Source organism: Mchenga conophoros, linkage group LG4 (assembly GCF_057382185.1).
Source record: "Mchenga conophoros isolate Kocher_MC1m ecotype Shallow Benthic linkage group LG4, M_conophoros_male_GT1.1, whole genome shotgun sequence".
NCBI lineage: Eukaryota > Metazoa > Chordata > Actinopteri > Cichliformes > Cichlidae > Mchenga > Mchenga conophoros.
The window spans coordinates 19,417,922-19,430,000 of record NC_140529.1 but is presented as its reverse complement, the minus strand read 5'-3'; the positions used below and the strand labels follow the sequence as shown (position 1 = coordinate 19,430,000).

Genomic DNA, 12,079 nt, shown 5'->3' with positions numbered 1-12,079 from the left:
ACGCACAGTGGGGGGGCAGGGGAGGGGGGGGTTGCAGTCTGCGCGCACAAGAGGGCTAACAACGCTGTGAGTGACAGAATCCACCCAAACTGAGGAACAGCTTCTTCCCCAGAGCTGAAGCCTGCACTGTTTGCACTATAATATAATATAATATAATATAATATAATATAATATGTTGCTATTTAATGTTTTTTGTTCGTGTTGCAGCTGCTCTGTGAGCCAAGCTTTCGTAGTCTAAATTCAATGGAAATATATCTCTGCACCACACGATGGCGATAGATTCTCACAGTCTGTGCTCTGCTTCCGCCACCAGTCATCTTTAAATCTTTTTTTTATTCAATGAAACCTTTATTTAACTCGCAGCATTACTTTAAAAAAATCATATTTAAATACAAAAAAATAAATAAATACATGAACGACAGTAGTAGAAAATTGATAAAATAACACCAAATAAATATATTTACAAATGATAGCAACATCAATGGAATAAAACCATGAACACCAGCAGAAGGAGAAAGAGGCCTGTATCTACATTATTACTCTGGCAGCTCTCAGTCTCCATACAGACAGGACACGTTGCAGCGTAATTGCAGACAGGTGCGTGGGCCTGAGCTCCGCCCAGGCAGAATGACGAGTGGAAGAAAGCAGCAACACAATAAACATATGTAACCTTGCGGAGCCGGCCGGGCAGACATCGAGACCGTGACAGAGTGCAAAACTTTTATACTTGACAACACACACAAAAACCCCCACACACAACAAAAATCAGAATTTTTGTGATTTGGATTTTTATTTAAAGGTGAAACCTTTTTTCTTTTCTTTTTTTTGCCAGATTAGACATTTTGATTAATTTCATTGAAGTATACTTTAGTTTTTTTGTTTTACTTTGATGCTATAATAGATGTTTTTAAAATTTAGTAATATTTAATACTATATTGCATCATGGCAAAACAACAGTCTCCTCAAGCTGCTTTATACTGTAAGGTGAAAACACTACAGAAAAAGCCAGAAAACCCCAACAATCCAAAGATCCCCTTTGAGCAAGCACTGGGCGACAGTGGGGAGGAAAAACTCCCTTTAGGAAGAAACCTCCGGCAGAACCAGGCTCAAGAAGGGGCGGCCATCTGCTGCGACCGGTTGGGGGTGATGGAAAGAGAATAGAGGGAGACAAGATGAAGTATACTTCTAATGGCCTATTCCAATTGGTGGTAATACATCATAAGAATTGAGGAAAGGTGGTGTTGATGGAGACTCTGGGGAAGGCCTTCGTCTGCCAGGGTGTTTTGGAGCCACTTGAATAAATTTAGTTTGCACTGGAGGTGGACGAGGTTTAATCTGTGGAAAGATCTGAGACGGAGTCGGAGTCTCCCCATAACATCTCCCCATCACGCCTCTATGGACCAACGGTGCGAGCTTTTGTCCTTTCTGTTTTTCTAATTTAAGCTGGAGTTGAACGTCTTTCACTCTAGATTTTAGATGACCCATCTCTTTTTCTTCATTGCCAGCCTTTCTGATCATCTGGTTCACTGGTCCAATGAGCTCCTGTTTTTGTTTGAATAAAGCGTATTCGGAAGACTTTACCATATCATTGTACTGCTTTTTAAATGATTCCAGCTCCCGTGTTTTATCTAGTAAAGCTGCATCTAGATCCTTGCATCTGGTACGTAGACAGTTCAGCTGTTTTTCAAGAAACTCGGTCGTTCCAACAAAGGGGATGCCTTCCACACCGTCTGTCACGGCTGCCGAGGCGAGCCGTGTGGAGTTGGAAAAAGGACCCAAGAGCAAGCAGTGTATGAAAAGATTAGTGGAGTTTATTTACAAGGTGTCAGTGGCAGGAACAGAAAACGAATAATGAGACAAACTAACGGAAACCTAAACTGGGAAAACTAAAGAGCAACTAGAAATCCACAGGACACGGGGAGAAAGGCAGAGAGACGCAGACTGACGGAGGATACAGAGACGCAGAGAGACACAGATGAATGCAGAAAAGCGCGGACTTACATGGAGTAATACAGACGAACCGGCAACAGGCAGGAGAACACACAGGGCTTAAATACACACACCAGTAATCAGGGGATAAGAGACAGGAGGGCAACACAGCTGGGAGAAATCAGAGCTGACGGGACAGGGGAAATGTAAACTGAACACACTCACATCAGACATGAACCTTCAGAATAAAACAGGAAATTAACAGACAGAGAACCAGACAGGACACTGAACTTGACAGGCAGACTCATGAGCAGACACAAAAACACCATGGACAGACAGAGGGAACACAGAGAAGTGGGAGCAGGCAGGCAAAGAACAGAAACCTAACAAATGGCAAAATAACAACAGAATACACACTCGGAATGAACAAAAGCATAAGGAAACACAAAACACTGAGTCCTCAGACTCAGGACCATGACACCGTCTACGTATTTCTTTTTCAAGTTGTGGAATATATCCCTAAATTCCACCTTTTCTTTTTCTCTCAAGTGACCTGCATGTGGAAATGCCTTTTCAAAGGACAAAACGCACTGGTACAATTCCTCTTGGAAGTGGCGCTTTTTCTTTTCCAGGCAATTCGTTTTTTGTGTGAATATTTCTGTTTGCTTTTTTGTGGCGCGCAGTTGCTCTTCCAGTGAGATCTTTTCAGCCAGTGCCTGATTGTGTGCCGTTTTTACTTTATGCCTGTCCACTGCTGTCTTTCTGTGTTCTTCCTTCTCTTTACTTAGTGTCACAGTTCGGCTGTGTGGCAGGCAGGAGAAGGACCCAAACGCAAACTCACAGAGTCAAAAGTTAAACTCAAAAAACACAGCTTTATTGCTGGCGTGGAGTGGGACACGAAAAACAATACAAAATAACCTAAACTGGGAAAAACTAAAGCACAAGGAGCCACAGGGAAAAATCACACAGCTATGATGGAGGACGCAACACTGACAAAGAGAAACATGGGGCTTAAATACACTGAGGGATAACGAGGGGGAATGAGCCACAGGAGGAGAGCACAGCTGAGAGTAATTAAGCAGGACGAGGCAAGGGAAGCAAAACTAGAAACATTAACATAGAACAGACTGTGAAAGTAAAACAGGAAACACACTGACGGAACTCAAGACATGTGGACTTAACAGACTGGGGGAGACAGAACATAGGGATCTGAAACATGGAACAGAAAGGCACAGTAGATCAACATAAACATAACAACGCCACAGGGGAAGAGTAAAACTGAACACGATGAACACAGAAACACCAGACCTCTTCACAATAAAACAGGAAACATAATGAGACGTAGACATGACAACCCAAACTTCACAATGTATATCAAAACGTAAAGGGAAAACAGTTTGATGAGCTGTATAGTGAACTGAAACTGAAACAAAACGAAGCCTATCATTAGGAATAGTGACTTTTTACAACTTCAGTTCTTTTTTCACTCAGTAGGTGGCAGCAAACTACAAACAATGGTTGCATTTTACACTCATCCGTTTTCATTAGAGGCAGAACCCAGAAGCACATCCAGGTTTAGGTCTACTGCTTGGTGCTACACAGAAACAGGCTGAACAGACTGGAACTCACATGAATTTGGACGAATCGAAGTAAGAATGTCACTTCTGCTCAATTGAATTGATTATCATGACCCTCACTAATAGCCACCTTAATAAGTTAAGAGCAATGTGCCAAAGTAGTATAAATATTTTAACTTTTGGAAAATCCAGCAGGTTGATTAAGTGATTTCACATCATGTGTTCAAACGGCTTGTCAGTTTTTAATATATCCCATGTGCGCATACTTAAGCTTTAAAAAAATACAGTCCAATGACCTGATAGATGTTTGCTGAACATTGTGGTTTACATCAGCACTTAAATTAAATCATACAGAACCTGTTTTGTGTGGGCTGTTCGATACCATGAAGCAAGACCTCTGAACATCTCACTTTTTACACACAAACACACACATCCAAGCAAACAGTGTTTTATGTGCTGTGAGATTTATAATATTATTTTATGCCATGTTAGACCCCTAATTAAAGATTGTGAATTATTATGTAGTTTTAGTTTGCATTATTCTCCTGAATTAGGAGAGGGTGATAACTATTGCATTTGTTAAACTGATTTGCATTACACTGCTGATTTATTGTGAATGGATGATATTGTTTCATGATGCATTATACTGCTGAGTTATAAGAAATACTGTTTGCAGAAAAGTCATCGCCTTATTTGTCTGATTAGAAGAGAACGGAACATGCTGGAGTTTTCTGCCCCATCTCAGCAGGAGCAGATAAACAGGGAGCCAAGGTCGTAGCTTAGGCGCCGTGTGAGAGAAAGCATGTGAATGTTTAGGCTTTTATGATAAGGTGGGGGCACCAGAGGCTATAAGAGTTTGATCAATGCTCCACCATTTTGAGATCTGAGGCTGTCTGCATACAGTGTCCATCTCCCACGCGTGTGATCATTAAAATCATCGTTTGACTTAACCCGGCCGGACCAGTGTTGTTATTGTGGTTTTTCCTCTTGTCTCCATCCCCAATTTTTGAACTCGTAACAGTGCTGTCGTCTAAAATATTATAAATTTGCCTAAAATAGAAGTGTTTAAAACTTCTATACAGATCCTGTGCAGCTGCAAAGCAAAAATAAAAAACTCCCTCCAGGCAGAAGCGGCCATTTTCGTATGTGGGGAAGACCCCCACAAAAACAGAGGGGACAGGCTGGCACCAGAACACCACGGATGTGCCCCGAGATGAGTGTGAAAATGTGATTATCAACAAGCCCACCTGGGCTTCAGGTAGGCCACACGCTTGTCCAGAGTTCACTTTGTCTTCAAGCTTTTTAATTTAAAACATAAACTGAGGCCTACCCCAAGCTGAAAGAAGGCAGATTATGTCCTCAGATAAAGCAAGCAATGAGGGCGAAGCAGAGAAAGTACCTGCACAATACATTCACATAAATCTAAATGGAATTTCTTTGAGGACACAAACATCTGGGGAGTAAACAGCTGTTTCAATACCTAATCACAGATGATGAGGACGAAGTCGAAGTCCTGCAAGGACTGCTGGAAACAGCAAAAGAAAAGGTGGTACGTCAGGAATTTCACAACAGCCAAGTTGTTGAATTATTATTGAAACGCCACAAAGAGGAAAAAAATAAGATGCAGCAATTTTACGAGGAAAATACTAAAAAAAACTCGAAGACAAAGCCAATGCTGCAGACAGAAAGTTAGAAGAGGTCATGGAAATGTATGATTCCAAAATAGAAAAGCTTGAGAGAACAGTAAAAAATAGTAGAGGTGTGGCCGTCAATGCGGTTAAAGAACGCGAGGAACAACATCAATCCTCGCAGTGTTGGATTGAGGGTCTTCTGACACGTAATACAAAGTTACAGGACGAAAATGAATTGATGGATAAAACCGTGAAAGAATTAACAGACGAGAAAGATCAAATGGGCAAAGTAATAGACAACCAAAAGGCCCAGAATATGGAGATCAAACGGAAATGTCAGAGAAATATTAGGGCTCTGGCCTTTGAAAAGAAAATGAAGGCTATGGTCGAAGATGAAGTTGATTCTTTGAAAAAGAAAAATGAAGACCTAAAAAAGGCCCTAAGCACAGAGCAGGAAAACCACAGAAAGACAGCAGTGGACAGGTATAAAGTAAAAACGGCACACAATCAGGCACTGGCTGAAAAGATCTCACTGGAAGAGCAACTGCGCGCCACAAAAAAGCAAACAGAAATATTCACACAAAAAACGAATTGCCTGGAAAAGAAAAAGCGCCACTTCCAAGAGGAATTGTACCAGTGCGTTTTGTCCTTTGAAAAGGCATTTCCACATGCAGGTCACTTCAGAGAAAAAGAAAAGGTGGAATTTAGGGATATATTCCACAACTTGAAAAAGAAATACGTAGACGGTGTGGAAGGCATCCCCTTTGTTGGAACAACGAAGGAGTTTCTTGAAAAACAGCTGAACTGTCTACGTATCAGATGCAAGGATCTAGATGCAGCTTTACTAGATAAAACACGGGAGCTGGAATCATTTAAAAAGCAGTACAATGATATGGTAAAGTCTTCCGAATACGCTTTATTCAAACAAAAACAGGAGCTCATTGGACCAGTGAACCAGATGATCAGAAAAGCTGGCAATGAAGAAAAAGAGATAGGTCATCTAAAATCTAGAGTGAAAGACGTTCAACTCCAGCTTAAATTAGAAAAACAGAAAGGACAAAAGCTCGCACCGTTGGTCCATAGAGGCGTGATGGGGAGATGTTATGGGGAGACTCCGACTCCGTCTCAGATCTTTCCACAGATTAAACCTCGTCCACCTCCAGTGCAAACTAAATTTATTCAAGTGGCTCCAAAACACCCTGGCAGACGAAGGCCTTCCCCAGAGTCTCCATCAACACCACCTTTCCTCAATTCTTATGATGTATTACCACCAATTGGAATAGGCCATTAGAAGTATACTTCATCTTGTCTCCCTCTATTCTCTTTCCATCACCCCCAACCGGTCGCAGCAGATGGCCGCCCCTTCTTGAGCCTGGTTCTGCCGGAGGTTTCTTCCTAAAGGGAGTTTTTCCTCCCCACTGTCGCCCAGTGCTTGCTCAAAGGGGATCTTTGGATTGTTGGGGTTTTCTGGCTTTTTCTGTAGTGTTTTCACCTTACAGTATAAAGCAGCTTGAGGAGACTGTTGTTTTGCCATGATGCAATATAGTATTAAATATGACTACATTTTAAAAACATCTATTATAGCATCAAAGTAAAACAAAAAAACTAAATGAAATGAATCAAAATGTCTAATCTGGCAAAACAAGAAAAGAAAAAAGGTTTCACCTTTAAATAAAAATCCAAATCACAAACACATTCTGATTTTTGTTGTGTGTGTTTTTTTGTGTGTGTTGTCACGTATAAAATCTTTGCACTCTGTCTCGGTGTCTGCCCGGCCGGCTCCGCAAGGCTACATATGTTTATTGTGTTGCTGCTTTCTTCCACTCGTCATTCTGCCTGGGCGGAGCTCAGGCCCACGCACCTGTCTGCAATTACGCTGCAACGTGTCCTGTCTGTATGGAGACTGAGAGCTGCCAGAGTAATAATGTAGATACAGGCCTCTTTCTCCTTCTGCTGCTGTTCATGCTTTTATTCCATTGATGTTGCTATCATTTGTAAATATATTTATTTGCTCTTATTTTATCAATTTACTGTCGTTCATGTATTTAATCTTCTTTGTATTTAAATATGATTTTTTTTAAGTAATGCCGCGAGATGGACAGTTAAATAAAGGTTTCATTGAATTAAAAAAAAAGATTTAAAGATGACTGGTGGCGGAAGCAGAGCACAGACTGTCTGTGAGAATCTATCGCCATCGTGTGGTGCAGAGATATATTGCCATTGAATTTAGACAACGAAAGCTTGGCTCACAGAGCAGCTGCAACACGAACAAAAAACATTAAATAGCAACATGATATATTATATTATATTATATTATATTATATTATATTATATTATATTATATTATATTATATTTATAGCTGTCGAAATTAACGCGTTAATTGCGATAATTAAATTTTGGAATTAATTACGTTAGAATATTTAACTATTTAGCGCAACACGCAGATAAGTCGCTCCCATAATTCCACTTGATTTGTTTACCGCGCCACTGAAAATGGAGAAGCAGGAAGCGGATGGCCTTCTGGATGGGGAATTTAAATACAAGAAGAACATAGATGGGACAATAAACAAACGCGTTGTAATTTGCACTCACTGTAGTAAAGAGTTTCAATTTCACCGTTCAAATTCGACCTTAAAATACCACCTTAATGCCAAACACGCGTTTGTCGGGGCAGCAGCTTCACCCGGCCTGCGTCAGACCACTCTTAGTGAACGCAGGCCACTCGGTAAGTCTTCTTTGGACAAACTGACCGACAATATAGCCAAATGGATAGCAAAGGACTGCAGACCGCTAAGCATTGTGGAGGACAAGGGCTTTGCGGATGTTTTAAAGGTTGCATCTCAGGACGCGTCCTACAAGCCCCCAGCGAGAAGCACAATAACAATTCGAATCCACGAACTGTATGAAACGGAGAAAAAGAAAAAAGAAGAGGCTTTAGTTCACACAGAATGCGTGGCTCTGACAGGAGACCACTGGACATCATTGAGTAATGACAATTACCTGGGAGTTACTGCGCATTTAATCACTGAAGCCTGGGGTCTGACATCCTTTGCGCTGACTATAATGAAAACGGAAGAGCGGCACTTTGCGGAGGCTTGTGCAGAGCAGTTCCAGACTGTTGCTCGCAGGTGGAGAATTGAGGAGAAGGTGACAACAGTAGGCACGGACAGTGCGCGCAATATGATCGCCGCGGCTCGCATCATGCCATTCAATCACATGCCGTGTACCGCGCACATTCTACAGAGATGCATCACAGTGAGTCTCGCAGACAGTGGCTTTGTCACTGCGCTGGCCAAATGCCGCAAAATTGTTGGCCATTTTAAGCACAGCCCAGCAAACACAGCAGAGCTGAACGCAGAGCAGGTGTCACTGGGGCGCAAGCAGGAGCCGTTGGCCCAGGACGTGCCTACGCGCTGGAACTCCACGCTGGAGATGGTGAAGCGCTTGATCCGCAACCAAACTGCAGTAACCGCGACTCTGGATAAACAAAAGCATAAACTTGTCCTCCTGACGCCTCCAGAGTGGGACAAACTCCAGAGACTGGAGACACTTCTAGAGCCCTGCAGGTGAGCCTGTCATTGTGACCATAATTGTAGGTTTAGATTAAATGTATCAAACATACATCTTAAATCAGTTTTGTTATTATGAAAATGTCTTATTTAAAAAATAAATGAAATCAAATATTTTATTAATATTACCTAGTATTAAAAAGCTTTTTTTAATTTGCTGTCTTATCTGTGTGTGTGTGTGTGTGTAAATGGCCTGCATTTGTATAGCGCTTTTCTAGTCCATAGGACCCCAAAGCGCTTTACACTACATTCAGTCATTCACCCATTCACGCACACATTCACACACTGGCGATGGCAAGCTACATTGTAGCCACAGCTGCCCTGGGGCGCACTGACAGAGGCGAGGCTGCCGGACACAGGCGCCACCGGGCCCTCTGACCACCACCAGTAGGCAAACACGGGGTTAGTATCTTGCCCAAGGATATTTGGCATGCAGCCAGGAGGCAGCCTGGGATCGAACCACCGACCTTCTGATTAGTGGCTGACCTGCTCTGCCACCTGAGCTACAGCCACCCCATGTGTGTATGTGTGTATTCCACTGCAGATATGTGACTGAACTGCTGGGAGGAGAGGCCTACGTCTCCTGCTCTGTAGTTCTACCAGCCTTCTGCCACCTGCGCCGTGTCATGGAAGTAACTGATGAGGACCCTGCATATGTGGTGAGGTTTAAAGAGAAGTTTAAGGAAGACCTTGCTTCCCGCCAGGAACATACCAACTATGCATGGCTCCAGATCGCAACTGCACTGGACCCACGTTTTAAAGACCTACGCAGTGTGCCCAAGACTGACAGAGAAGCAGTGTGGACCACACTGGCAGGCATGCTGCATGAAGACTCTCCTAGAAGATCACACACTGCAGAAGAAGGTCCAGCCAAGAAGAGGCTGAGCCTGCTGCAGATGGACTCTGACTCTGAGTCAGAGGAGGAGGTACAGCAGGACAGAGCCATACAGCGCTACAGAGCAGAGCCCTGCACTGCCTTAGAGGACTGTCCCTTACAGTGGTGGGCAGCTCATGCAGGAGCCCACAGCCAGCTGGCCCGCCTTGCTCGCAGATACCTGGCCACTCCTGCCTCCACATTTTGCCTGTTGAATTAGGCCTATGTTCTGTGAACTTGAAGATGTATATGGATAAAACAATGTGCTAGATTTAAACGGGTGGAAAACATTCAGTAAAAATCCCTCACAATTATTTGAAGCCCTGTTCTGCTTGTACTGCTTGTACTCACAATTAATAATAAATAAAACAAACAAGTGTGTTAAAAACCACTATCTGTCCCGATTTTTACACATATATACACACATATACACATATATTTCGAGTTGCGATTAATACATTTTTAGGCTGTGATTAATTCGCTTCCAGCACAACACCCAGCCTACGTCAGACCACGCTGAGTGAACGCAGGCCACTCAGCGTGGTCTTAGCATTAAATAACACTAACAAGTGTGTAAAAATCCGCTATCTGTCCGTATGTTTGCACACATTTTGGTCATATTTCGAGTTGTGATTAATCATGATTAATTAATTTTTAGGCTGTGATTAATCTGATTAAAAATTTTAATCATTTGACAGCCCTAATTATATTATATTATATTATATTATATTATATTATATTATATTATATTATATTATATTATATTATATTATATTATAGTGCAAACAGTGCAGGCTTCAGCTCTGGGGAACAAGCTGTTCCTCAGTTTGGGTGGATTCCGTCACTCACAGCGTTGTTAGCCCTCTTGTGCGCGCAGACTGCAACCCCCCCACTGTGCTTTGCCCTGATATCTGCAGTGTGAGGTTGGATCGCTCATTCTCATCCTCACACTGATGCCACTTATTTCGGTCTTTGTTTGACATAAAAGGGCATATTTGTCACTTTATTGCAACTATATTTGCACTCTTGAGCTCCTTCATTCACTGACTGATCATAAAGTTATTACTTGCGTTATGTATTCATCCGTTTGAACATAATTAATGAAGCCACATGTAATCACTAAAATTTGTATTTTGGGTACAATAAGAGAGTTTCAGATGGAATGCTGTTTTGTTTTGTTTAAATTTCACCAACTTGCTGATGCCCACGGTTGTGAGTGCGGCTTCTTGCTGTACACGGGTGGATGGTTGTAAATCACATCACAGATGCCAAAAACCTCTCAAACCAAGCCCCCTTGCCGGTGATGCTGTGCGCAACCTCGTGACGGAGTCAAGCATATTCAAAACACCCCCTCACCTCCCGTGTCAAACTCAAATGTCAGCCTATTTCATGTGTCACTTTTGGAGCAGTTGCCATCCCGACGAGCCATGGAGAAGTTCGTGTTTGTGTTATTTTACTTATTTGGTGTTCTGGTGTGTTTGGGCACCGGTCAGCACCATCGTGTTGAGCACGTGTTGGACCGTGGACACACCGGATTCAGTGGGAGAATAACGGTCAGGTGTACAGTTTACTGAGCACTGGGACTCAGTATCGTTTACCAGCACAGACACGGAGACGCGCTCAGCTTCTATTGAGAGCAAACAACCAAGTGAACCCTCCGGCTGCGTCCAGTAGACGAGACACACCGTCTGGGCCGGGAGCTTTCCGAGCATTCAGACTCTTAAACTGCTTCCTCGCATCTGCTTCATGAATATGAAGGGTTGTGGTGGGAGGAGGTGGTGTGAAATCCTCTTTTGTGTGGGGTGAGGAGGGGGGTGTTGTAAAAGTCCCCAAGAGCAATGATGAGAGAGTCCGGGAATGTCCGCTCCATGTGCAGTATCTGCTCCGCGAGTGCGCACTGAGCTGCCTGCGCATCCGCATCTGGCGGGATGTAAACAGCGGCCAAGATGAATGAAGCAAACTCCCGCGGAGAATAAAACGGTTTGCAGTGAATAAAAAGGTATTCCAGAGAGGAAGAGCAGTGCTGAGCAATCACTGTTACATCTGTGCACCAGCCACTATTAATGTAGAAGCAGACACGTCCACCTGTGGTCTTACCAGAGAGAGAGGCCTGCCGGTCCGCGCGCAGCAGATGAAAGCCCTCCAGCTTGAGCGCGCTGTCCGGGATGTCCTCACAGAGCCACGACTCCGTAAAACACAAGACACAGGAGGAGGCAACGTCTCTGTTCATGCTTCTCATCAGGGCCAGCTCGTCCATCTCATTCCTGAGTGAGCGTACGTTGGAAAGGAAGATCCCAGGAAGAGCAGTTCGCAGTCCGCGTCTCCTCAGACGCACGAGTGCGCCGGCTCGCTTTCCTCGCTTTCGGCGTCTCACTTTCCTGATCAGAGTCTGCAGTAAATCTGCCGCAGATGCGACAAATATTGGAAGTAAATCCACAGGTGTTGTAGTCCTGTAGTTAAGAAGCTCTTCTCTAGTGTAAGAATATCCAGAGGAGTGC

The 12,079-nt window shown here is 43.3% G+C and overlaps 1 pseudogene; it reads right to left on the bottom strand.

Annotated features, from left to right (window-relative positions):
• The window catches only part of LOC146575916 (protein cramped-like), a 34,390-nt pseudogene extending 22,579 nt beyond the window's left edge, over positions 1 to 11,811 (bottom strand).
• Positions 11,812 to 12,079: the final 268 nt, after the last annotated feature.